The sequence below is a fragment of the Myotis lucifugus genome, unplaced genomic scaffold (assembly GCF_000147115.1).
Source record: "Myotis lucifugus unplaced genomic scaffold, Myoluc2.0 scaffold_8, whole genome shotgun sequence".
Taxonomy (NCBI): Eukaryota; Metazoa; Chordata; class Mammalia; order Chiroptera; family Vespertilionidae; genus Myotis; species Myotis lucifugus.
In genome coordinates, this window is record NW_005871056.1 from 4,404,639 (window position 1) to 4,414,212 (window position 9,574).

The following is a 9,574-nucleotide window of genomic DNA, read 5'->3' on the forward strand; positions in this document are numbered from 1 at the left end:
ACAGTAAGTGCCGTCCATTCCTGGACAGTCCACTCGCCCCCCCGCCTCTCTAATGCCTACGTGTCCTTCAAAGCTCATCACCCCTGTAGGGCAGCTTTGCCCTCCTCCTCCTGGCTGCCATGGCAACCTGAGCATGCTTCCACAAAGGCACCATCCCTCTGGCCAGGAGTCTGCCTTTCGTTTTTGGCCCTACTGGCACACAGCTTTATTTCCCCAGACGGAGCATGTTGCTAATGAAGCACCCTAGACGCCCTGAGATTACAGGAGTGTGTGTATGTGTGTGTGTGTGTGTGTGTGTGTGTGTGTGTGTGTATGTACTGTATGTCCTTATTTATGAACAGCTGATTGGATGCTGCCTCTTGAAAAATCTTTTCTCTTATGGAAGTTAAACCTGCACAGGCTCATTTTGCATATTAATTCTTTTCCAACAAGTTTTTCCCGATTGTAGCAAATAGCACTGAACTGGGATTCAAGTCTCTTTTTACAATGTCCAGAGGCCGTATGACTTTGGACAGCTTCCCTAACCTCGCTGGGTCTTGGTCTCCCCTTCTCATGTAGATATCTCAAGGGTGCCCTGTATCTTCCATTATTTAGCACAGTGCCTGGCATATAGTATGTGCTCAATAAATATTAGAATAAATTAATCTATAAAATGAATGAAGTGATTGCATGAATTATCTCAAAGTTCCTTCTTTGGATGTTTAATAATGTAGAGAAGCACTTCCCCTAAAATTTCTCACAAGAACTTTTTTTCCCCCTTTATTTTCTTCATATGGTACCAAATGAGTTGATGGATGTTAGTTGAACCAATTGCTATCATCATTTCCCAGTATATGTCAAACAGACCCTCAGGTTGCATGCCTTAAACTTACACAGTGATATATGGTAATTATACCTCAAAACTGGGAGAAAAAAGAATGTGCAGTGCGCATGTACAAATTGCAGATTCAGGACTCTACCTCAGTTGTGAAGGAAAATCATTTTACTTAAGATCGCCTACCTTTATTGTGCAGGCCGCTTCAGGGAATTGTGGGCCGAGCCCCTGGCAAAAAATGTAAGGAAGTCAAATATAATTTGATTTTTCTGATGGGCATATATTATTTATGAAGTTTGAGGCTGTAAATAACAGAAAATCCAACTTAAACATTTTTTTAACTTATATACCTGGAAATCTGAGAAATATGTACATTTCAGGAATATTTGATCCAAAGGCTTAATGACAGTTTTATGCTCTCACTGCACTGTACGAGGTATAGTGAGGGCTCCATCGAGGCCTGTCCTCTTATTTGTATCCAAGGGAAGAGTTATTTTTTTTTTTAATCTTCACCTGAGGATACTTTTTCCATTGCTCCCTAGAGAGAGTGGAGTAAGGAAGGGAAGGAGGAAAAAAGAAAGGGAAGGGAGAGAGAGAGAGAGAGAGAGAGAGAGAGAGAAGAAACATAGATCAGAGAGAGAGAGAGACACACACACATCAATTGGCTGCCTCCCACAGGGCCCCAACCAGGCCTGGGAATTGTGCTGGAGACCCGCTGGTTGTGGGTTTTATCCAATCACTGAGCCACACCAGCCAATCTTAGCTTTGCCATGACTGGGCCAGCCCTGACCAATCGCTATGGTGAAAGGAAGGCCATGAGCTGGTTGGCTTAGGCCTGGGAGACCTAAGTCAGTGACTGTGCCAAGAGGAACAGGATGGTGAGGGTCAGTTCTATTCAGATTCATGGCTGCTATTCAGTGAAGGAGGGAAGAAAACCACAAAGTCCAAACCAGCAACTGCAGTGCCAGGGAATCAGAACATCACCTCTGAATTAAGACATGATTGTTTTTGTCAAAGTGTAAAGAGGGCACAAAGGAAACTGGTGTTGTTCTGCCTGATGGCAGACAGCTCCCTGTGATTGACGGGTTTGTGTGAAGCCATTGGCTGTCCTTGGCAGCTTCCCCACTTCCACCCCATCCTCACTCAGAGACTGAAGTCGGAGGTGGATGTGGTACGTGTACCATGGTAATTAGATGTAGCTAATCCGGTGTCCTCGGCTTCTGGTTAGGATGCTTACACAGAGATAAAAGAATCTGCCTGGCACCCCTGTGCTCCTCGAAGTCAACACTGAATATTCAAGCCTCAGCAGCAATATCTCAAATGGCCAATTAAAAAATTACTTACACATTAGGCGGCTCTCCAAAGGGTGTTTCCAAACATTGATTTGCTCGAGTGACTATAAAATTAATAATATTGTTGGGACTCACATTAATGGGCTGGGGTAGCCTTGCAAGTTTATTTCAAAGGTTCTACTTGGCCAGAACATTTTGGATCATTTTTGTCATCCTTAAAGCCAAGGTGTTTTTGAGACTTTTACAGCTGACAATGCACCATGCATGCCCTTTCCTCCTGAGGATCTGGAGGTACATTTTAAGCACTACCACCCTAGATTCCCTGAGATTACAGGAGTGTGTGTGTGTGTGTGTGTGTGTGTACACTGTATGTCCTTATTTATGAACAGAGAATTGTTCTATGTACCAGGTAGTTAATCTAAATCATGTTATTTAATGTGCAGAGTCACCTTATTAAATGAGTCCCATTGTACAGGTAAGGAAGCAGGCTTGAAGAGGTTAAATGATTTTCCTGCTGTCAGAGCTCTAAGTAGCAAAGCCTGAATTGAACTTGGGTCTGCCTGTGGCCACAGCTCAGGATCTGACCCCCCAAGCTTCACTGCCTCACTGCCTCTCTGAACTTGGAGTAATTTACATTTTTCATTTTGCTTTCAGCTGGTCCTCCGTCCCTGTCCACCTCTCCTCTGCTGAAGTCTACAGTCATTGACTCAATATTTATCGAGCACCTCCTATTCACCAGACCCTGTTTTAGTTGCTAGAGAAGCAGCAGTGAACGAAACGGATAAGCATTTCTGTCCTCGGGAGCTTACATTTCAGTAAGAATGGTTCAGTTATTTCTGTTCTGATCTCCCAGATTTCCACCCGAAATATCCTTTTCAAACATTCACTAAACTCAGGGCCTCTTTCCCAAATGCTACTTGCCCTGAAATATAACTCAACATGTCAAATCCATAAGGGCAATGGGAATTTGCTTTTAATCTTCTGATGCAAGACACTCTTTGCTGCCCCGTTTTTGTTTTTGTTTTTGCTTTCAGAGAAGGCATCGGGGCCCTGAAATGGCTGCCTGGCCAGTGGCACGTGGGTATATGGCATTGGGGGTGTCCAGTGGATCAAGAGATGTTGTTTGGGCATAAAGGGCACTGCAGGTCCAGTTCCCAGGGGAGCAGGGTCTGAGCCAGAGAACTGCAGGCAAGAAGTGCTCTCGGGCACAATTGGGTGGAGGGATGGTGAACTGCTACGCAGCCCTAACAGAGGTCAATTCTACAGGGAGTTCCAGATGGAGTCGTCTCTAATTAGGGTGGGGCTTGTACCTCACGTCAAATAGTGATTGGATGCAGCTGCCCTGGAAGAGAGCGTGACTTGGGTAAGGAGGCTCTCGCCAGTTCCCACGTGGAGCCTGGCTGAGTGCTGGCTGCCAACTCCTGGAAGTTGGGGGATGAGGGCTTCGGCCCTGGAGTTGTGGGTCTGGGGAGCACACCACAGCCTCCACGTGTGAGTTGAGAGAGACATCTTCTCCCTGACGGACCGTTCCTTCGGACTCCTCACCTCCGGATATTACTTCAGCAGAGTTTTGCAAAAACTCAGAATGGCTCAGCACCCTGAGACCCACCCAACTGGACGGAAAGCCTCCAAGTCAAAGCGGTGAGTTTGAGCCGCCGCTGATGAAGAAAGCTGCTTTCTCTAAACTGGCTTCCAGATTTGGGGGATGCCAGAAACATGTGTGTGACTGACTTCTATTATTGCTTAGCTCCTTTTGCTCTTACAGACTGTGGTATTATTTTGTTTTGTCGTAGTTAACATATATTGGGCTGAACTAGGCATTGGACCTCCAGCTACACAGATGATCTCATTTAATCCTCAAAACAACTCAAAGAGATGGGTATCACTCTTGTCTCCATTTAACAGAGGCGGATAGTGAGGCCCAATGCGGTTCTGGAACTTCCATATGGTTCAACTATTAAGTGACAGAGCTTACACCCGAATCCAAATCTATCTGCCATTGCAACCTGAGCTCTTACCACTGTCCTCCCCTGCCTCCCCCTTGTTTACAGAGTTGGCCTGAGTCTCCTTTAAGTTCAGTGGTTGAGAGAGATTCTTGGATCATCCATTTCCCCATTGATTTATCAAATCATTCAGCAAACATATCATATTCTGGACACTGCCCAAGGCTCTGGGCCTATGATACACAAGCAGACACATTTATTGCCCTTATAATTTCCCACAGGATGGTGAAGGGCTTCAGAGAGGTAAATGGGCACTTATGAGACAGAGTGATCCGTGCTGAGATGTGGGAAGCCCTGTGTACTACAGGTGCACATTGGAGGGCAGGGAAAGATGGTCAGTGACAGCTTCATGGAGGGGACATCTAAGCAGAGGCCTAAAGCAATTATCTAGGTAAACATCTGTGTGCCTGTGGCCGTGAAGCAAGGGAGAATGTTCTAAGAAGCAAAAGGATGCAAATTCAGGATGTCTGGGGCCCCTGTTTGAGAGGTTTGACATGGTAAGGGTTGCACTGATCCTGGGCTAGATCATGCAGACTCTCCAAGTCACATTAGAGAGACTGGCTTTTGCAGTAAAGAGAACTGGGAAACCACTGAAGGATGTTAACGAGGGAGACATCAGGTTTGCTTTTTTATTTTGTCAATAAGCTTTTCTTTTCTTTTTTTTTCAACAGTTTTATTGACGTATAATTGACATACCAAAAACTACATGAATTTAAAATATACATTTTGATACGTTTTCACATACTACATATTGCTGAAACCATAAACACTATCAAGAGAGCAAACATATTCATCACCCCTCAATGTTTTCTCTGCCCCTCTTTTAACCCTTTTTCTCTGCTCCATCCCTGTCCCCAAGCAACCCCTGACCTTTCTGTCAGTGGAGGTTGGTTTTGTATTTTCTAGAGCTTCATAGAAATGCCATCATAATATACATGTATTCTAAAGAGTACACATATACATAATATTTAGCAAGCTCATGAAGACTGCCAGGTCACAAATGGACAAGAGGACTTTAGTTAGTGAATTGTTTGCTAAAGTAATTGGCTCCCTTGGAAAGGGGCAACACTTGGCGCATGCTTTGTTCAAAGCATCATAAAGTGGCAAGAGCTAAAAGCAAGCTTAGTGATATCTGATCCCCTCTCTTGCAAGAGACAGAAAGCCAGCTCGTGCTGTTTGAGCACGTGTGCACATGTGCCCGTCCAATCAAGGGTGTATTGGCTCGTGCCAGCGGCAAGTGCAGGAGTGGCTGGTTGAGTTAATGATGCTCAAAGGATCTGATGAGGACTGAGTTTTTCTTGCTCTCCCAGCTCTGTTCTCCTCCACCTCACATAATCACCCTCATTGCTGTTTCAGTGAGAACATTTAAATTCTAATCTCATAGCAACTCTCAAGTATACAATGCAGTATTGTTACCTATAGGCTGTATATTACATCCCAGAATTACTCATCTTACAATCGGAAGTTTGGAGCCTTTGACAAAGGTTCTCCCCATTTACCCACCCCCAGCCCCTATAGAGTATATTTAAGCTCCTTCTCCATAAGTTCTAATCAACAGTCATCCTTCCATGTGTTGTCTTTAGGTAGACAGTTACTTAGCCCTGGGAATTGATGTTCCTGTTTAAGCCACCTCTGTGGGTAATGTGTTTTGAGGAAGAGCTGAATTGCCTCCGTGTGAGTTTGAGGCAGGGGTGGAGAACATCAGATCCGGCCCATGGGCCGTGTAAGGCCCGAGAAATCATTTGGTCTGGCCCTGCAAAGGCATTAGGGATGAGTTAATTAAATGTTTGATCAAATAGAGCAGGCTGATTTTTAAGTTGATAATTTTGTATGTCCCGCAAATGATGTTATAAATATCCCAATGGCCCTTGGCAGAAAAAAGGTTCCCCACCCCTGGTTTAAGGCGAGGGGAGGAGATGTGCCCCCGGGCAGGTTGCTGCAGCTACCACAGAATTCCACAGGCCACTCCCTGGGTGCCACTCCTGTGAGCAGTGGCCTCCTCCATTAAAATCTACCATCCGGGAGCTTGAGGGGGAAGAGGTGAAGGAGTGAAGGATGTATCAGCTGCTCAGTCCTGTTTCCATCAGCTTCTCACCCAAGCAGGGCTTTGCTGTACTTTTACAGACCCCGATGCTGCGGCTTTCTGTGGCCAAAAGGCGAGCTGTGATCCTGTGAAGGCAGGAGTGGAGGGGTAAGAGGAGGGTTCGGTCCTTCCTCAGCCCACCCTCTGTCTGCTCTCCTTCCGTGCCTGTGCCAGGCTGCAGCCACCACCTCCACAGGCCTGCTCCGTGCAACCTCCGTCTCCCCAGGGGCTCCCACAGATTGGGGGTGCGGTTGCTCCTTTGCTCAGATCTATGCTTGCATCTGCTTCCATAGCTTTTCTAGGGTTTGTGGGGAAGGAGCCAGCGGCCCTTTTGAGTACAACACCTTGACAGAAATGGGAAGAGGCCTGAGCTCATTCCCCACACACAGTTCTGGCTTTACAGCGGAACCAGTGAGACTCTGAATATCACTTCTCTCTTAAAAGGAATGAGCAGGAGGCCAGGAAGTTCAAGAAAACATGGCCAAGGACCAATACTTTATAAGGGAGAAGAAAAATATTAAGTTTTAGTCCTCTATTTTCTCCTCAAGTTAAATTTTCTTCTAGTTAATGACTCAGAAACTCTGAACAGGGTTTAATAATAGCTCTTGGTGATTCACATGAAAGTCTTTGAGGAACGTGGATGTGAAACTTCTGCTCCTGGGAAGTATGGGTGAAGGTCTAAGTACTTATTGCTTTGTGGAGTGGTTATAATAATAGTAATTAATAATTGTATTTCTCGATGCTCTGTCAAAGAAGTTGGGCATAGCAAAAACACTTTAGAATAAAGCAATAAATAGATATGTAGTTAAAGACTTTTATTAAGCTGCTTAAAGTAAAATATCCTCTTATTCTTTTTTACCCCCAGTGTCTACAAACATTAAAAGATAGTGTTTGAACTAATTGCTTGGGTAGATATCAAAGATTATCATTCGAAAAAGTATATTATTAGATAGAAATAAATCTGCAAAATTCTAAAATGTATTTGAGAGCAATGTTTCAGTTTGAAGCCAAAACCTTTTCTAAATGATAGAAATGAGAGGATTTTCAGCTCACAACTAGTCATGTGACATAGGGCAAGTGGCTACTCTCTGAGCCTCAGTTTCCTCACCTGTTAAAAGAAGTCACTGGAGCCCAGCCAGAGTTGCTCAGTGGTTGAGCATCGACCCCATGAATCAAAAGGTCACCGGTTTGATTCTCAGTCTGGGCACATGCCTGGCATGTGGCTCCGTCCCCAGTGGGGGGCATGCAGAAGGCAGCTGATCAATGATTCTCTCTCTCCGAAATCAAGAAAACATATTTTTAAAAAATATTTTATTGATTTTTTACAGAGAGGAAGGGAGAGGAATAGAGAGTTAGAAACATCGATGAGAGAGAAACATCGATCAGCTGCCTCCTGCACACCCCCTACTGGGGATGTGCCCACAACCAAGGTACATGCCTTTGGCCAGAATCAAACCCAGGACCCTTCAGTCCGCAGGCCGACGCTCTATCCGCTGAGCCAAACCGGGTAGGGCAAGAAAACATATTTTTAAAAAATGTAATTCAAAATAAATTCCAGATAGTTAACCCTAAACATTTCAGCATACATGATGCTAACTACAAATTCAACATTTACTTATGTTTTGTGAAAGATAAAGCTTATACACTGTGAAATACACTCATCTTAAGTGGCAAATGAAAACACTCATGTAGCCCAAACACCTATCATGATAAAGAACATTACCATTGCCTGGCCAGCCTGGCTCAGTGGTTGAGCGTAGACCTATGAACCAGGAGGTCACAGTTCAATTCCCAGTCAAGCTGGACACATACCTGGGTTGTGGGCTGGATCCCCAATGTGGGGTGTGCAGGAAGCAGCCGATCAATGATTCTCTCTCATCAGGGATGTTTCTATCTTTCTCTCCTTCTCCCTTCCTCTCTCTGAAATCAAGAAAACCATTTTTTAAAAGCATTTTGGTATGTCAAACCCAACTTGCCCATAGCTTAGCCCGGAGCTTCTGGAAGAGTGCTTTGCACGCTGCTGAGCCGTGAATGGGAAGCAGAGGGTGGCCTCCATGCCCTCAGTCCTCAGCTGGCTGAAGGCTAGAGTCCCCCAGGCAGTCACCTCAGGGTCTGCAGTGATCTCATGTATCATACAAATACCATGTGATGAGTGCCATGATGTGAAAGCCTTTGGGAAGCCCTGACTTAGACTTTTTACAAAGAGAGAGAGACATCCTTAGCAGAAATGAAACTGAGATGTCATAAAATCACACTAAGACTTCAGCAACATGTAGACAGACATGTGCATACACACTGCATTCAGAGGAAAAGTTTCAGGTGCAATAGGAATAATCCGAAAACTGCTGACAAGGAAGGGCTGATAGAGCCCTAGCGACTTTCATGGGAGAAATGGGAAGCAGACAGGGCTCCCTCCCACTGACCTCTGTGTGTGGCTGAAATGGAGCAGCCAGCGGTTGTAAAGGCCTTTACAGCGCAGGGTCTGCCTTTTTGTTGCTCTTGTTCCTCGTGCTACTTCATGGCACCTCTTTCTCTCCCTTTTACAGCCACCTGGACCCTATCAGAGAGCACAGAGGACCACCTACTTACCCCAAGTATAAGCAATAAAAGTTTGCAAAAAAAGTCAGTTTGCTTGTCATGATCCCCACACATAGGTCATTCTAAAGATGTTAGAGATAACATACTCCTCCCTTCAAAAATATTTTGTTGACCTAAATTCTAAGCCATTTCTGTGGTTGCTGTTGAGTTTTAATAAGATGTGTAAGTTTCACATCCCAGTTGCACAATTGGCCTCAAACACACACGACTCAGCTACGCATATTTATTTCAAAAGTAAACTTAGACCCTGGCTGGGTAGCTCAGTTGGTTAGAGCATCATCCTGAAATGCCATAGTTGCAGATTTGAGCTCTTGTCAGGGGACATAAAATAATCAACCAATGAATGTATAAATAAGTAGAACAACAGCAAAAAAGTCAATTTTTCTCTCTCCCTCTTTCCCCCTTCCTCTCTCTTTCTCTCTCTCTCAAATCAATCAATAAATTTTTAAAAATTTGATAATGGTTTTAATAATTCTGGCTCGTTTCCGATGCAGCTGTGTCTCCAAGGCCTGTGCTTACACAGGCGATTCCAAATGAACCAGGGTAGCTGGACGCAATTTTTCTTTTCGGGGATGAAAAAGACACAAAAATCTTTTCAAACAAAATTGGCCTTGAATCATGCAGTCTGAAACACCAAGCTTTCAAATTGTTCCTTGAGGGTTGGTGCCTAGAAATTGTGGGCCATGAAAACTGCAACAATGAGAAAAAGTGAGGAAATAGACAATTCCATAGAAAATGGAGTGCAATTTTGAAGAAGAATGCTGTGAGAAGTGACCGAAGGTGC